Source organism: Ammodytes marinus, assembly GCF_949987685.1.
Source record: "Ammodytes marinus genome assembly, chromosome: 1".
NCBI classification, from domain to species: Eukaryota; Metazoa; Chordata; class Actinopteri; order Uranoscopiformes; family Ammodytidae; genus Ammodytes; species Ammodytes marinus.
This window is the reverse complement of record NC_137230.1, coordinates 21,464,161-21,483,713: the sequence shown is the minus strand read 5'-3', so window position 1 is coordinate 21,483,713 and position 19,553 is coordinate 21,464,161. Positions and strand designations below refer to the sequence as shown.

Here is a 19,553-nt window from a genome sequence, read left to right as displayed (position 1 = left end):
ACTTGCAAGTCTTGTAGTTGTCTGCAGGCTTGCGATCAAATCACACCATCCATCATCTCCCGGGTGTCGCATCACCTAAACACAATAGCTTGGAAACCATAACCATGCATCTTGGCTTGAGTAGTAGGTTAAAGTAGTACAAAGACATTTTCAGTGCTGATACAGCTGTTGCAATGGTTGGGTAAGGAAAACCAATTAGCAATAGATCCTGTTTGTCGCAACCAAACGCTTCAGTCACTGTAGTCCAATGCCATTCTCTGAGCTAAAATTAAGAGATTTATCCTTATCTGCAATCATGTCGAACAGCATCAAAGACAGCCACTGAATCTAGTTGAAGGTCACTGTTAAGACAGGGATTGCGCTCAGGAGCACTCTCACTTACCGCAGCAGTCAGTGTTTCCCTTATACCATTGTACTGGCAATTTGTTAATGATAAATATTTTAAATTTTTCATTGATTCTGTAATAATTAGAGAAATGGAAGCCTACGAGCAGGATCATGACGATAAAGCCGTCACTGAACAGGTGGCGAAAAAAATCACAGTGTCTGTCTGCTATATGGGGATATTTAGGATCTAGGCACGGGGACGTTGAACTAGGGCTGCTCGATTATGGCAAAAATGATAATCACGATTATTTTGATTGATATTGTAATCACGGTTATTAAAGACGATTATTCATTGTAGGGATGCCCCAAAATGAAAATTCAGCCAATTCTTTCAACATTACATAAACAAAACTCCCAATTGTGCTCCTCAAACACAGCCTACAAATAAAAAGCCACACAAAATAAATAATCAGTAAAACCTTCGAATCTAAGGGTAATATTAATACTTTAATAGGGATGTGATTGTGAACCATTCATTGATTTGTACTTCGACTTATAAGAGGATGCAGGCTATGAATCTACAAAAAGATCGACTTATTGCCTTCTTTTTTTTGCGGTGCACGTTGAGTTGCTGTAAAAAGAACTACACCACAGCTGACACCGTAATGTTCAGACTTCAGAATTTGCATCAGAGCGCTGATCATAAAAATTAGACACTTTATTTAAACGAAGACCATGCTTAGGTGCTGGTTGTAACTTTTCGTCTGTAGACTGAAACTAACTGAGGGGGTGCGGCTCACTCTATATTTGCTCTTGTCGCGCAGATAGTTTGCCGACATGGCACTATATATTCAGGCTCGAGAAATGCAATCAGAAAGCGGAAGCCTTTCCCCTCAACAACGTTAACGTGCAGGAATCCCCGACTATCATTTTACCCGTAAAGCCAAAGAGCTTTTCTGCGCGGTGGCTCACACCGACAAGTTCTCACAGTGAATGACACCGTTACCCACCGCCATCACAGTGTCTCACTCACACCATGTTTCACCGAGTGAAACGCTGCTTCAATCGCGCAAGGCTTTTGTGTTTCGGTGTAACATCCTGGACGAGCGTTTTAACTTCATGCTGAATAAACAATTGCACTGGAATCGCTTAAAGCGACAGTGTTCGGGCGGGGGCGGAGCGCAGGTGGAGACAGAAGGGTGCGCTGCATTTACTACACATGACCCGGCGTGCCGCACAATAACCGTTTTATTACGATTATCTTGTTTTCATGATCGAGGGAAGCCAACATTGTAACCGAAATCGAAATTCAATTAATTGCCCAGCCCTACGTTGAGCAGAAAAAAGTGATGAGCAAAACTTGGAGAGTTTGTCGCTACGTCTCTGTGGAAATGCAACCAGTCTGTATCAACACCTGGGACAGCACAGAGAAAAGTCATGAATGCATGAGAGTGATGGTCCAGACAAGTTTGGGATAGTCTTAATAAGTGTCACACTGCTACTGTCATTTATTTTCAAGGGGACAATTGTATTTATTATTTGAACTGTTAAGTTATTTTGGAAACATAAGGGTAGTGTAGACCTAAACACTTTATTTTTATGTTTTAAATTGATTGATTTGAATACATGAAATATAATGGTCACATTGAAACTAATAATCAAGAAATTATACAAATGTGCTTATCATGATAATGTGTAATTCATTTACTTTCAACAAATATTTTAATTAAAAAATAAATGTTTTTTTCAATAGCTTCCAGGTGTTTGGCAAAGCCTTTATTCGTCCTCTGTAACAACCTCTCAATGTTTGTATGCACATTTGAACTATCAGCAGCACCTAAAAGGTTTGGTCCACTTGTAAATTTGATCACTAATTTCAATTTACTTATCAAATTAGATCTACTTATTCTCCTTTCTGAAATTTGTTGTCGATGTGGTTTTTTTCATTGTACCTACTGTTATTATTTTGTCTCTCAGCTCGAAGGTTTGCAAGCTAGCATGCACTCAAGTTAGGAAATGGAATTCTGAAAAAATAATCTAAAATGTTTTAGATGAAGATTAATAAGAATAATAAATGACGTAAATTTTCCTGTCTAGCTTGTATTCCTAATTTAGAGAGTAACCTTTCAGGATTTGCTTTACTGTAATGCTCGTTGGCATAGCCATGCTTTTTATTGTAAACAATTATTGGTAAAAGCTGTGTCTCGTCAGTTTGTTGGTGATTAACAAGGGGCATTGTCTGTATGCTGTCTCAAAAACTCTGTTGGGAGGGTAGTGTTCTGCTTCCTGGCAGGATTATTACAATCCGTCAATCCTGTGCTTCCCGCTGGGAAAGCCCCACAAGTTCCACTCCAGTACAAACAAAAATACGCATCTAACCATCATCCTCCTTACCACTAAGGCCATCCTAGCTTGGTCTGGCCTTAATCCTGTCCCTAGCACCCACCTGCCACCCTGCCTGTACTATCAGCCTTTGTTCTCTATCCTGTAAAACCCTCCACACATGTCTATTTTGATATTATCCTGAAGTAGACACACAAACGAACACTTACAAATAGTATAAAAGCAGGTATGCATTTCTGCATTTAGATTGTTGGGTAAAATGCAGTTCTAAAGCTTGTGTGCCCCTCATTTTGAAATGGTGTTAACCTGACCGCTAGTTGCCCTGGCTGTTGGTTCTCAGCGCCCCTGTGATCCCTCAAAATCAGATTGATGGAACAAATGGGGGTTCAAATTGGAGAGGGAGGTCCCATAATCACTGGAATGTCACCAGTTTAGACCAACACTGGGCCACTGTTAGGGCACACTCACACTAGGGCCGCTGTTCCGTGCCCGAGCTCATTTGCATACTAAAGTCTAGAACGTTTGGCTAGTGTGACCACGCCATCCGTATTTTAGCATGGAACACCCCCTTGGCCACGGCACACTTAGGAGAGGTGTGCCAGAGAGCACAGATGCTAATGAGATGACACGCGCACGGATACGCAACCTGAGCTGGATGACGTAGTCCATGCGCGACCCTTCTTCCCCACAACAATTGTAAACAATGGCGGCAAGAGTTTCACGTGTGGGTTCCGGTGCGATCGCGAAGTGGAGAGTTTGCTAGAAAATTGGGCCGGCGATAGTATTCAGTCGCAGCCATGGTCGCAGCTGGATAAGACCCACAAAAATTCGGAGGTGTTTGGGGCAATCCGCGACCACTGGGGGAGGACAACCAGCCAAGAAGGGTTAGGAACATGAGCAAGACTGGCATGCTGGGACTTAGCTGGTTAGGTGTCCTTGTGCTCCATTTGGCTTCTTAAAAGCACACTACTGTATGCATTGCAACATTTTAATGAAAAAATAAATAATAGTCACAGAAATAATCCTTCTCAATGATCGCTTCTGCATCGATAGAAGGTGTAGTGGTGTGTTTATCTGCACAGTCGTCGTTGTCCCCCCCGCCCCTGCATTTGACATGGAAGCATTAGTTGGTAGTGTTTTGTAAACAAATTATTCGGACTTAGCTCCACCCCAGCTCCTCCCAACCACTTCATAGCACTTTGGCGTTGATGTTGAAAACGTTGCCGTGCAAACTGACACTGTAATAGGTATGGAAATGTTCTCAGTGGGAAACCAAGCTCAATACACTGAGGGGTACAGTCTTTCTTTTTTAGAAAAAAAAAAAACCTTAACGCTTCCTACGCTCGTGCACGAGCTTACCGTCATGTCCCTGCGATGTTTTTAAATAATTTGTCAATTGCTGTTTCAGATGCTTGATTTTAACAAAAAAATTAAGAAAAATTGTGAATTATTATCTCAAAAAGTTTCTAGATATGGGATGATGCTCCTTTTTTAGGGAAGTGTTATAAACTTGAGGGTAAACAATTAGTTAAATTGGTTGGTAAGCGTTGCAATGGACAACAAGAGATGTCCATTTAACTGTATGTTGGTGCCTCTGTATCCTGTTCTTCCATATGCATTTCACAGCTTTCCAGAGAACTATTGTAGAAACCATCCTGGGAATTGAAACATGACCCTCTGCATCCACCCAAATACCCATCCGTTGTAAGGAATGTGCTATTGCTGTCCAAGTAATTAATGCTGGGTTTTGTTTTTATCTTGTTTTTTTAGGATTCTGTGGACTCTGTAGCAGCAGGGGTATTTCAAGTTGGATTTTAGCCCACTGACGTTCTCCCACAGCCATGGAATCGGTATGTTGATATTTTTTAAGTGTAACCATTATGCTGATACGCGGTTCTTTTTAAGGCTTCTTTCATCAAAACACTACTAGAAAAGCATTGTTTCTTAAAAAATATGTTTTTGACGTTTTCTTTTTTATGCGTGTATGTGCTAGCTCTAGTACATTGTATGCAGTATGTGTGTGTTTGTAGACATTCTTGTGAACACAGTAACTCAAGAACTCGGTATTTGAACGTCATTTGCTCCCTTTTTTCTTTACCCTCCTTCATCGGTTGATATTTTGGAGCATAAATAAGTTAACCATACATGGAATATGGGCTAGCTGTCGTTTCCACTGAGCAGCAAAGTTTGGTTCAGCACAGTTTGGTTCGGCACAGCACGGTATCCCTAGATCTGGCTTGCATTTCCACTGCTGAGGCTTTAGTAACTTACATCATTGAAACAATGGAACATCAGGCAGCTCAAGGGCACACTCTCTGGCCAAACAACCAGAGAGTGTGTTTTTTTTCTCTCTTTTTACCACTATAATGAAAGACTGTCTGTGTTTGTACGTGTACACATATGTGCTGACACATACTACAAGCATCAAGCTCTACCCTCATTCAGGAGAATGTGTTTGCAGGAGTTGCTTTTGCCAACAGGCAGTCTAGAAGCGAAGCAGCATTAAACTCTATCCACTGGAATGCATGTATTAAGAATGTGGCTTGGTGCATGCCTAACCTCTGGTTTCCTGTCCCTTTGTCAGAGGCTGTGTGTCTGTGCGTGCGTGTGTCTGTGAGTGTGTGTGTTAGAGTCTGATAAGTAGGTCACAGCTTATGTAGTGCAGCACACTAGCATGTGTCCAACAAAAGCCCCCAGTACTCTTTCTCTGTTTCACATGTATTGCACATGCACAAATCTTTGCAGTGAATTTAATTGTAGCTGAAAGTCCTGATCATGTAAAATTCTACTCAATACAACTCATGTAGTGTCTGCTGTCTAGAAATGTGTATTTACTGCTGCATAAGTACAGTTCTACACCATAGAAGCTATTGGTATTGAGTCACAGCTTGATGACGGTTTTGGCGCTGTAGCAACCATCTGAGAAAGTGGGTTGCACTGGTGATACTAGTGAAAAAGTTAGTCTGGAGCCCTGCAATGAGAATGTAAATCATTGTCTAAGGGAGAAATATACATGATACCTGCATACAGGTATTCATCGCCATTCAGTTACAGATGCTTCAACTTAAGTTCAGTGCATGCCTTGATTATCACTTTCACCACAGACAAGGCATTTACAGAAAGTCTTCTTACTTATGCATCTGTTTGTGTTGAGAAGCCATAGGTGTGATATTTTGAAACAGCTGGCCAGCTAGCATTAGTGACCGAGAAGGGACAGTAGAATCCACGCACTGCTCAATTGACTTTTAGAGCTGCACATCTTGTAGCTCTACACATCTTGTAGCTCCAGATATTATATGTCTCCAAATTGATCTGAGCTGTTTTTTTGTTTTGTTTGAAGAGTATGTGATACATAGATTGGCTAAGATAGCCAAAGTGAGCCAACTAGGGGTGTGAACGTTTACAAAAATGTCTAACCGTGTACACGACGGAATCTTTTTCGTGTACACAGTTAACCGTGACGTCATTGTCCTCGTGCGCCCGCCGTCCTGTAGGCGAGCGCACACACACACATACGCGTTCGCCTGTCATGTGCGCCGTCATTATCGCGTTTCATTAATTTCCTGATTAATATAGCCTATCGCTTTCTACATGTCCACGTTTATGCAGGTTGAACAGGTGTTATAAAGTTCGGGCTACTTACGCGCGTAGTTCACGTCAACCGGGTAACTTTAATCTTTAGGTTATCTTTCATCACTCTTCCGTGGCTGTGAGTCGAGCCCGAGAACGGCGCCTCCCCGTGTGTGTGCGTGTGTTTGCGATTATACACACACTCACACGCCGAGGGACAGACAGATTGGGCAGACTAGCTTTTATCCTGTGGCCTGTGCATCAGCAAGAGCTGCTACTGTTTACCTCTCGGAGCTGCCTATATCTGCTTACTGTCAGTGGAAACTAGGGAAACTGATCACAAAGCTTATTATGGTGCCAGCAGTGGAGTGCATGATGTGTGTGCCTATGGGGGCTGGACACACACACACACACACACACACACACACACACACACACACACACACACACACACACACACACACACACACACACACACACACACACACACACACACACACACACACACACACACACACACACACACACACACACACACACACACACACACACACACACACACACACACACACACACACACACACACACACACACACACACACACACACACACACACACACACACACACACACACACACACACACACACACACACACACACACACACACACACACACACACACACACACACACACACACACACACACACACACACACACACACACACACACACACACACACACACACACACACACACACACACACACACACACACACACACACACACACACACACACACACACACACACACACACACACACACACACACACACACACACACACACACACACACACACACACACACACACACACACACACACACACACACACACACACACACACACACACACACACACACACACACACACACACACACACACACACACACACACACACACACACACACACACACACACACACACACACACACACACACACACACACACACACACACACACACACACACACACACACACACACACACACACACACACACACACACACACACACACACACACACACACACACACACACACACACACACACACACACACACACACACACACACACACACACACACACACACACACACACACACACACACACACACACACACACACACACACACACACACACACACACACACACACACACAGTCTTGTATTTGTTACCTTCTTAGGACCACCCCAAAAATGCCTACCATCTTAGGACCACCCTTTCTAGACATAGTAGAAACTTCTAAATTGCACCCCTGAACTTGAAAAAAAATCTATTTTTTTTATATCACTTCAGATTTAAGATTAGTATTATTTAATTTTTTTATAATTTCCACATATTTTTACTATACTTGTTAGGTCCGTCTTTAACCCATTGATGTCTGTCGCGCAGCATCAGGCATTAATGGGTTGAAAAAAAGGTTAACCATACTGATTCACTTTTAATGAGTTGAAACAACTATGATTTAGTCTATTTCTGAGTAAATGGTGTCCGTCATGGCTGCGGCCCAGTATTTTACCTTATATTTCTCCCTTCCATGCGTCTCCTGTGCTCTGGCCTCTGTGCCTCTGCTGTGGGCATCAGCACACCTGCTTATATCCCTGCACCTTTCCAGCCAACCATACTCAGAACCACATCATCTCCAGCGTTGTACACACACAATAGCTGTGCATTGTCTGTACTTTAAAGTGCGCTATATAGTAGATGAAATTAACCACTGAGAATTTGAACCCCACTACAAAATGGCAGACACACTATATAGTGCCACAAATCTTAAAAAGAAAATTAAGTCAAACATACTTCAGGAGAAACATTTTCCTTTTAATGTCAGACAACCCAACTTTGGCCTTCAATGGCTTTTTAGGTCTAAAAGCCTTTAAACAAACTGTGTGGTAAAACATTCAATAAAATACACAATCTGTAAACAAAACAAAATAATAAAAATAAACTGCGTTAATGCAATACAGATATTACACCTGTGTCTGTGCTTAAATGTACTGCTGTATGAACTCCCCCCTCCTTCCATCCCTCTCTCTCCCCCCACTCTCTCCCTCCTGTCTCCCTCTCTCTCTCTCACTCCTCTCTCTCACTCTCTCCCTCTCTCTCCCTACTGTCTCTCACTCTCTCCCTCTGTGTCTCCCTCTCTCTCTCTCCCTCCTGTCTCTCACTCTCTCCCTCTGTGTCTCCCTCTCTCTCTCTCCCTCCTGTCTCTCACTCTCTCCCTCTGTGTCTCCCTCTCTCTCTCTCCCTCCTGTCTCTCACTCTCTCCCTCTGTGTCTCCCTCTCTCTCTCTCCCTCCTGTCTCTCACTCTCTCCCTCTGTGTCTCCCTCTCTCTCTCCCTCCTGTCTCTCACTCTCTCCCTCCTGTCTCTCACTCTCTCCCTCTGTGTCTCTCTCCCTCTCTCTCCCTCCTGTCTCTCACTCTCTCCCTCTGTCTCCCTCTCTCTCCCTCCTGTCTCTCACTCTCTCCCTCTGTGTCTCCCTCTCTCCCTCCTGTCTCTCACTCTCTCCCTCTGTGTCTCCCTCTCTCTCTCCCTCCTGTCTCTCACTCTCTCCCTCTGTGTCTCCCTCTCTCTCTCTCCCTCCTGTCTCCCTCTCTCTCTCCCTCTGTGTCTCACATTGTTAAATAAAATACACAATTTGTAAAAAATAAAAAACTGCATCTATGCGATACAGATATTAAACGTGTAAATTTCCCTCAATGAAAAGAAAATGAAATTTTAAAACCATTATAAAACTTTACTGCTGTATGAGCTAACTCCCCCCTCTCTCCCTCCCCCCTCTCTTTCCCTCCTCCCCTCTCGCTGATCTGAAATGATTCTGTGGTGCACATAGAACTTTACCGCTCTCCAGTCCCTCTCAGCTAGGGCGTTAGGGGAAGCAGCAATGCACCTCTCACAATCTTCTTTTCCAGGCATCTTCTGCATTCGGATGAAAACCATCAGATAGTCTTCAACTGCATTCACTTCCTCCATTGACCACTTTCGTTAAGCCTTTTTCGCACCTTTGAAAAAAAGATTGTAAGAACACTTAATCCATAATACATTATAAAAATATTGAAAATTGTCAGATATTAATGAAAAATCTTATTTTTCCTCCCAAGGCATATTCCCCATCTACAATTTGTATTTGTAAAACACTGCCTCTTTTAGTGCAGAAGATTTCACCTGAATCCTCTTCCTTGCTAGAGCGTGATGTAGCTGGGACATTCTCTTCTTCACTGCCGAACCCAAGCATTTCTTTGGTCAGCTACAATAGAAACAAAGATGATTATTTAACGTGAGAGTTACAGAAATGTTGAGAAGTAGGAAAAGGGATGTAACTTTATTTTCACAGTACACACATCTTCTCTAAAACGTCAAGGTTTGACAGTACAGTAATGGTGCATAACCAAGTATTTGTTTGGCTGATTATTCAGGGCTAATGGAAAGCTTTAGGAACAATATGTTTTGGTGGAAATTGGTGCCGATGGTGGTCAATTATGGCTGCAAAATTGTTAAATTAGTGAGCCAATGTTTAAAAGGCCCCTTGACTTCATCATATCTGGATGCGGGCATTACAGTAAGCATGGATGTTGTTCAGCAATACAATGTAGAAGGAAGCTAACTAATTCTAACCTTGGATCAATCAATTTACTTGTTCATATGATAATTAATAGTCTGGAAATATAATCTCAGTTTGTTTGGGAACAAATGCAGTCTTAAATTTAAACAAAGTTTTCTATTTGGAAGGCCAAACCTTTCATGGAAACAACTAATTGTAAAATGACATGGGAGAGAAACATGGAGTGTTATGGATGCCACAATCTTATTTAAACTATGTGGTTTGCAGAAGGATTGGGCAATATGACGCCTGTCGATTTTGTGCTATTCAGTCTCTCTTCAGTATTTCCTCTATAGGTGCTGCCCAACAAATTATATCATGAAAAAGTTGATGTTTTTCAGTAATTCAACTTAAAAAGTGAAACCGATATATTATATCGATTCATCACATGCAAAGAGATATGTCATGCCTTTATTTGTTACCATTTTGATGATGATTATGGTTTAAAGCTTATGAAACCCCCAAATTCAAAATCTCAGAAAAAAAGTTTATATTACATGACATCAATAAAAAAGGGATTTTCAATACAGTAATGTCGGCCCTCTAGAAAGTATCATTATGCATATGTAGCCAGTACTTGGTTTGGGCCCCTTTAGCATGAATTCTAGCCTCAATGCGGTGTGGCAAGGATGCTATCAGCCTATGGCACTGCTGAGGTGTTATGGAAGCCCAGGTTGCTTTGATGTGGCCTTCAGCTCGTTTGTATTGTTGGGTCTGGTGTGTCTCATCTGCCTCTTGACAATAATCCATAGTTTCTCTATGGAGTTCAGGTCAGGAGAGTTGTCTGGCCAATTAACACAGTAATACCATGGTCAGTCAACCAGTTACTAGTGGTTTCTGGCACTGTGGGCAGGTGCCAAGTCTTGCTGGAAAAGGAAATCAGCATCTTCATAAAGCTTGTCAACAGACGGAAGCATGAAGTTCACTAAAATCTCCTGGTAGACAGCTGTGGTGACTTTTGACTTGATAACACAGTGGACCAACACCAGCAGATGACATGGTGCCCCAACCACTAGTAATGGTATTACTGTGCTTGAATGGCCAGACAACTCTCCTGACCTGAACTCCATAGAGAAATTATGGACTATTGTCAAGAGCAGATGAGACACCAAACCCAACAATTCAGACGAGCTGAAGGCCACTGTGGAAGCCAAATGATTGATTTCAGGATTTATTGTATATTTTGCATTTGTTTATGAATTTTGAGTTGTTTGTTGATTATTTAAATTATTTATGAATTAATGACGACTGGTTGGAGAATAGGACGGTGCGTCAAACAAACGCCGCCCCACAATTGGCATGGCGAGGGCGGCTTCTAATCTATATCAGCTGTGCTCAGTCGGGGAACTGGGTTCCCAGGTATGCAGTCGCACTGTTTTCAGCCACGCAACAAATCGAGCACAACTATCGATCGCCAGGTAAACGCACCGGTCTATTTCTCCTCCAAGCTGGTAAGAAAATGCTAAATTGTCTGTTGAGCCAGAGGAATAAACAACCATAAACCCAAAGAAAAGTTGTGGTTAATTTGGGCGCGTCTAGCAGTGCATAGCCTGGAAACCAATGGAACACAAAAGTATTGCACTTTTAACCACTATCAAAGCAACCTGGGCTTCCATAACACCTCAGCAGTGCTACAGACTGATCGTCACCTTGCCATGCCACATTAATGCAATAATTCATGCAAAATAAGATCCCAGACCAAGTTTATAGTAGATAAATGAAAATACTAATCAAAAGTGCAACATTTCTGTAATATAAATATTTGTTTTGATTGGATTTATGGAATATTCTAATATTTGGAGATGCTGGATTTTGGATTTTCATGAGCTGTAAGCCGGAATCCTGAAAAGTTAAACCAAAAAAATGCCTGAAATATATCAATATACTGTATGTCTAATACATTTAGAATATATGGAACTTTCATCGGACCCCAGGAAGACTAGCTCTCACTCCGGTGTGTTGCTAATGGGGATCCTAATAAATCAAATCAAATCAAATCAAATCACTTTCTGAATTAAATTAGATTTAAAACAAGAGCTTTTCCATGATATTCTAATTTATTGAGCAGAACCTGTATATTCATTCTGCAGTGGTGCACCACTGTGACTCCATGCCTCCTCATTAACAACACGCTAACGTGCTGAAGGATTTGGTATTTCTAGCGGAGCCAGACCTGAGAATATTCTGTTAAAACTGATTGGTGAAGCTGTTTTGCCCTCACTGATCTCCGTGAGGTTTTTTTGGAAGTAATGAACTTTACTGTAACGTCTGTGTCCGGTGTGGTTACTGTTGAGGGAGCGCTGCTCTGGACAAAATGAGAACCCTAATGCAAAAAATTACTTCTATGCACGCAACTAAACCTAACAATAAGTATGTACAACATGTTAAACTTTAACTTTACTTACAAATACGCTGTCTGTTCTTGATAAGGGCGGAATCTCTATTTCATCTTTCTGCAATTCGTGTTCCATCTGCAAAAGCGGTAAATGGAAATCAGTCAATTTAAACTGAAGCATTTGGAAAATATTACAAGCGATATAACGTTAATTACTTGTTACGTATTGAACATGTAACTTTTGCAAACACCTTGTCTGCTGAATGTATAGCCCAAAGGGGTTGTCTGAGCCTCACTGTAACTGTAACTAAGGAAATCCTATATTTACTGCCAAATCAAGTTAATAGTATGCTCAAAATCCTTACAATCTGAATGTTTATGTTAAATTAGTGATAGAGAGAGGCCATAGACATATAAAGAATAGAGAGAGGCTAGCTGGAAGTTAAAGCGTACATTTGCAAATTAATAGAAAAATATTAAATAAGGTGAAGCCTTCAGAGGAGGCCTAAATTCAAACAGTCTTGATTTTGTGAAATCACAAGCATTTAACGGTCAGAAATGTCAATACAAAACAAGGATTTAGACGAATAAATCTTAATGTTTGAAAGACAATCTGATTTGAGTGCTTGACTAAAGTGAAACATTAGCAGTCACTTGACAGATGCCATGGGATTTTTTATGACATAAACTTACAACTACACTGTTGGTCCTTCTGAGCTTAGCTAGAGGGGGGTCAAGGATATCAGTACCCTCACTGTCACTGTCACTGGAATACTGGTATACTTTCTGAAAAAGAAACATCAGAAAATCTGTTTTTTTAAGGGGACTCGAAATTATCATTAAATTATTTTCTAGCAACACATAAATGAAAGAATAAAGAAATGTCCTTTACAACTGAGTGGTATTTTCTTTATAATTCATGAGAGAGAAAGTTGACATTGATGGAAGTCTGAAGAAATCTTTACAATGCTAAGATTTACACTACAACTGAAGTCAAACTTACCACTGATTAACCTAGTGTTGATTATTGAGACAGACAATAGCACATCATGAAAGGGAAACAGTCACTGATGTACATTATAAAAAGGTGTTGTAGAACTAACCATTGTATGATAATACAAGGTCCTCTCCCTCTCTGCATTTAACCTGTCTGTGTGTGCCATGTCGTATCGGCTCTCACACGCAATATGATGTGCTTTCAGTCTCTGAAGGCGACACAAGTGAGAGCTTCGAGCCTACAGAGTACAGAAAAGTTGGGTTTTTTTTGGGGGGCATTTATGCTTCATTAGATAAGACAGTGTAAATCAGGGGTCTCAAACTGATCTGTCAAAGGGCTGGTGGAGTTACTCTGCACTCCAGGATAAAGTAGCATCCACATACAGTAGAGGCCTAAACATTTATATGGGGAGACTTCTTCAATCTGTGTGTTATGAACAGTGGAGGGAGGGGGGGGGGAATTGTACACAACTGGTTTAACTGTTGATTTTAAGAACACAAACAAAGAAGGGAAAATGTCCTACCTCTTCCTTCTGTTCAGAGTCAGAGTCAGCTGTTCCTTTAACAACTGCAAAAATGACAGGAGATGAAAATGTTAATTTGGTTCAAGATGACAACTTAGCCAAACATAGCCAAAAAAGCAATCCCAAATAAATAAACAATAAAACCTTCAAATCTAAGAGTAAAAATAATATTTACTAGGGATACGATTGTGAACCACTCATTGATTTGTACGATGACTTATAAAGGAGGTATGAATCTACAAAAAGATCGACTTATTGCCATCAAGAAATGCCATCAGATGGCGGTAGCCCTTCCCCTCAAAAACGCTAACGGACAGGATAGGCAGGACAGGGCTTAGCACACAGGAGGAGACTGAAGGGTGCGCTGCATTTACCACACAATACACTGCCGGTGGCAGTTATCTTGTTTTAATGATCGAGGGAAGCCAAAATTGTAATCGAAATTCAAATAATCGCCCAGCCATACTAGTTCTAAAAAAGTACTTGCACTCTCTCAAGAAATGCTCGCAAAATGTGAGCATTTGGTCGCAGTCTGGAGCCCTGTGCTATACAGTATTAGATGTAGAAGAAAACATCTGGCTCATGTCTCTAAAGTAAATAGTTTAGCTTTAAGGATTCTTTTTCAGTAAAATAGTCTACACTACTACAAACTAATTCCTACAAACCACATTATACAACCTCATATTATCACATTATGTCTCACCTGGGCGTTCAGAGCAGTCAGATTTAACCATGGGGCCATCCTCCTGTAAGCACAAATGACAGTCAGTCAAACTTCAAGTCATTAACAACAAATGAGTTTAATTTACAATGGTGGCCTGACATATCACATTACACTGTTGCAATGCTGGTTATAATATTTGACTTAATAAATAAAAACATTTTGGTCATCAATTTTTTTTAAACTTTTTAGACTATGCTCAATATTAGATTATCCACAAAAAACAATGATAATTTAATTCAAATATTCTCTAGTGAGAATTAAATGCATAATTTCTGTTAAAATAAAGCCACACTATGGACTGCTTGGTTCTCTCCGCCATTTTCTCTATCTGCATGTGTGAGAGACAGACGGCTCCGCCCCCCCCCCCCCCTCCCACCACACGGCCTCTGACACAGAGTGTGTACAGGAGGAATCTGATTAAAAAGCAAAAATTCATAATTTAAATTATATTCCACTAGCAATAATGTGTTTCAGTCTCCCTGGCTCTCTATCAACCATGCTCTATTTATCTACATTTACAAAATAATTGGAGAAATCAGCCTTGTTCCAGAAAATCCTCTAAAACTTGCCTTGGCACACTATAATACTCACATTCTGTTACAACAACATTGGGTAAAAAAATAAATATATATATAACGTCCCTTGAGTGTAAATCATAGTTTGGTAGTAGGCTAACATCACTTCAGACCTCATTTACTTGACATTGGAACATGTGCTATGGCTAATGTTGGCTAGCTTATGTGTAGACATTAGCTACATTGGAACATGTGCTATGGCTAATGTTGGCTAGCTTATGTGTAGACATTAGCTACATTGGGACATGTGCTATGGCTAATTAGCCATCTTGGTAAAATTCCACTGCATTGCAATTTAGCTCTTTTTAAGTTGCAGACGCATTACATGTGAAAACGTTGTGTAAGTCAACTGAACAGTGCAATATTATATTGAGAACATAGTAGAATAACTCAAAACTTACCATTTTCTTTGCAGTTCCACAGGTCCTCTTTGTCTGTCACACTGCAGTGAGAAGCATTCCCTTATGACACAGCACGTTTCAGTCTGTGTGGAGCATGGGGTGTGGAGGGGGCGGAGATATGAGCTGATAGTTCTTATTAGGACCGAGTGTGTTTCACAAACATTATGTTATGCTTGGCATCATGGGGGAGCGGGAAGGTAAATTTAAGTGGGTCTAGTTAGGACCGAAGTGTGTTTCACACACACGGAGATATGAGATGATAGTTCTTATTAGGACCGAAGTGTGTTTCACACACACGGAGATATGAGATGATAGTTCTTATTAGGACCGAGTGTGTTTCACACACACACACTGTTTTAGGCATATACTGTACAGTCTATGGCAGTGGTGGAAAGTGACAAAGTAGGCTACATTTACTTAAGTACTGTACTTTAGTACAATTTTGAGGTACTTTAACTTTACATGAGTTTTACATTTTAATCTACTTTATAATTTTACTCCACCACATTTCAGAGGAAATATTGTACTTTTTTCTCCACTACATTTATGTGGTAGGCCTTCCTTCAGTTACTAGTTACTTCACAGATTCAGAATATAAATACAAAATATTATCATAAAACAAAATACCATATATTGTTATAGATTAAGCTACACAGCAGTAGCCTATCTAAAGTAATTAAAGTTTTCACCATCTTTGTTAACTGCAACATTAAAGTGATATTTACATTAATCTTTCACTAATTACAATATGATAATATAATATTCTGAAATAGGCCATTCTGCATAAAGAGTACTTTTACTTTTTTTACTAAGGTCCTTTTCATGATGATGCTTGTGTATTTTTACTTAAGTAACATTTTGAATGCAGGACTTTCACTTGTAACAGAGTATTTCTACAGTGAGGTATTACTAGTTTTACTTGAATAAGAGTAGAGTACTTCTTCCACCACTGGTCGACGGCTTTGCGTGACATTTGTAAGGCACATGTTATGCTGGATCAAGTGCTGACACGCTGGTGGTGCAGAGGCAGAGGATTGCTCCTGTCGCCTTAGCCAGTTCGTCGGCGCATTCATCCAGAGTCAGACAGTCGGGCTCTGCGATGGCAGTGATGCTGCTGGCCAGCAGGACAACACTACTCATGACAGCCTTCTGCTGAGCTGCACACTGGTGCGTTCTATCGGCCATCCTCGCGGTGAACGCGTCCTTTGGGGCGACGCAGCGTCAACCTCGCTCCAAAGACAGCACAGGGGGCTGGGTCGAGCGGAGGAACCGGCTGGCACACACGCTCCGTCAGGCCCTTTGTCACCTGGCAGTATGTGGTGACTGGTGCCGAGACCATGTCCATCATTATTTTAATGTTAACAGTCCAAAATGAAAAGGTCATATACACCTTTTCTACTGGGTTAAAGAGAATAAGTAACTCTCTCCCCTCCCTCAAACTCACTGTTGAAGTGCCCTTGAGCAAGGCACTTAACCCCCAACCGTTCCAGTGGAGCTGCTCAGTGGCCAACAATAGAAAACGGTAGTGGCAGCTCTAAGGTGTGAATGTATGAGTCTGAAAAAGAGTACTCAGTGAACCTACCCTGGGTAGATAAAGGTAAAGATCGCAATAGTATAGTTATAGTAGCAGTAGCACTATAGGCTCAGCGGTAGAGCAGGTCGTCATCCATTCAAAAGATCAGTGTTTCGATCCCCGGCTACTCTGGTCCGCATGTCTAAGTGTGCATGAGCAAGACACTGAACCCCAAATGGCTCCCCGTGCTGCACATGGATGTGAATATAGTTACAGTTTGAATGATTAGATCAGATGATGGGCAGGTAGCCTCTACTCTGCCATAAGTATGACTGTCTGTGTTGATGTGTAAGCGCCTTGAGTAGTCAGAAGACTAAAAAGGTGCCATATAAGTACATGTCCATTAACTTATAGTACTAGTTAAAAATACAACTGCATTTACTTTTAACTTGAAAAGGGAAAGGACAACACATCACTCCTCTTCTGATGTTTAATCACCTTAAGAAACACTCAAAGCCTTCGTCCGAGCAAAGCAGCGTTTCACATTGTCACCTCAGTGTGAGCGACTGAGCCGGGGCAGAAACACTCATGGTTTGTTTATGGTTTCAGTAGAAGGAAATATATGAAAAATCACTAACATATTAACACAATTCATGTCTGCAGAGGGAATTAATTCAACCAGATAATCTGACCGGAGACAAATAGAATTTTCAGTCCCCGTCTTTTTTGTTGTTAAATGTGCTATATAATAAAATAAAGATAAAAAGGAAATTGTGTGGATTTGATTTAACAGCTAAAATACACAGCAGATAGTTATCCTGGTGTAGAACGTCATCTATATATAGGAATATTATCTATAATAATCATAATTAATTCTATAGTTTTGTGGTCTTACATGGAATTTGTAAATATGGATACATGTCTGAAGTCAAATACAATCCACACATACACACATTGGTAAAAAATACCTTCTTCTTAGGAGCAATTACACGAAGGTGCCAGAGGGGGAGCACTTCCAAATCCCACACACACACACGTCTGTAAAAATACCTACTTTCTTAGGACCAATTACACAAAGGTGCCAAAGGGGGAGCACTTCCAAAACCCACACACACACACATTTGTAAAAATACCTTCTTCTTAGGTCCATACCATTTTTTTGAGATTTCACCACTAGGCATGTTAAAATGACATTCTCTATCTGTTCTAGTGGTTGTCCTCACCAGGACCACCATTTTGGTCCTAACTAGGCAAAAGGTCCTAATATGGAAGGTGATTTTACTGGCCAAGGTCCCAAGAAGGATAGCAATACAGGAACACACACACACACACACACACACACACACACACACACACACACACACACACACACACACACACACACACACACACACCACACACCACACACCACACACCACACACCACACACCACACACACCACACACACCACACACACCACACCACACACACACCACACACACACCACACACACACCACACACACAACACACACACACACAAACCCTCTGCCACTCTCCTCCTCCCTCCCCTCATGTGATGCCAGTCACATGGATTCCAGGCAAGCAGCTAAGTAAATCAGAATCAGACTTTTATTTTTGCTGCTTTAAATCTGCTTCACCTGGTCTCTGTGGTTAGCATAATTGACTGAGGTGCTTGTGGATCACTTAAGGTGTTTGTGTTGCAGTGGCAATGCTCTGGTTTGGCATGAAATTGAGAATATAGAGCCACTATAACGTACAAATGTTGTAGACATTAGTGGTGATTTGTCTATGCTCTATTGCAGAGATGTTTGAATAAAATTGTAGAGCAGAATCTGCTGCATAATAAGTTTGATGTTTTTAATGCCATGTCTGAGGTCGTACCCCATTGGATGTGTGCACCTCCTCCTTTTATTGAATCTCTTGATTTGAAACACTGTAAATGTGACAACCGTGTTAAAACACCTAGAATTATCATAAATATCTGGTATAAAAGTATAGTTTAGTATGGTGTGAGACTATGGAACTATAAGTATGGAATGGATGGACCTTGGCCTTGTGTTAATAATTACCACAATACCTGTTACACATAATCTGCTCTAGCTACATGATTATAGCTGATGCAAGCAAGTGTGTTGAATGTGTGTCAGTTTTTCCCCTAGACCCCTACCATTGTACAGGCCTGGCGGTGCCTCCCCTATTAATTTTCAAAAACTGATTAATTATAAATCAGATAATTAATAACTCATTGGATTTCTTTTCTGCCTATAATCAGAATCGACATCGGCCCCAAAAAAATCCAAGTCGGTCGGGCCCTAGTACAAACACACGGTATGTGGAAGCATAACTCTATGCTGTCATTTTAAGCAGGCTGTCAAAAAGGCTCATCCCAAATGGGGTAATTTAGTTCAATTTCTACCAAATATTTGGTATGTTCGCATCAGCTCTTACCACTGGGCCAAAAACAAATTCTAGGAGAAATAATGTGTCATCATCAAATCTCATACACAAGCTTTTATTATGAAAGTGGTTGCTCCTTTTTTTTGCTGTATAGCCAGCCATCAGTAGTGCAGATAATTCTGCCTGTT

At 41.1% G+C, this 19,553-nt stretch overlaps 1 protein-coding gene across 2 annotated transcripts in view; it reads left to right on the top strand.

Moving 5' to 3' along the window:
• Positions 1-19,553, top strand: part of ankrd11 (ankyrin repeat domain 11) — a 176,387-nt gene that overhangs the window by 49,356 nt on the left and 107,478 nt on the right. For both annotated transcript variants that reach the window (XM_080030440.1, XM_080030439.1), the window contains exon 2: positions 4,441-4,520. The gene's annotated coding sequence lies outside the window, so the exon portion shown is untranslated. The remainder of the gene's footprint in view (positions 1-4,440; positions 4,521-19,553) is intronic.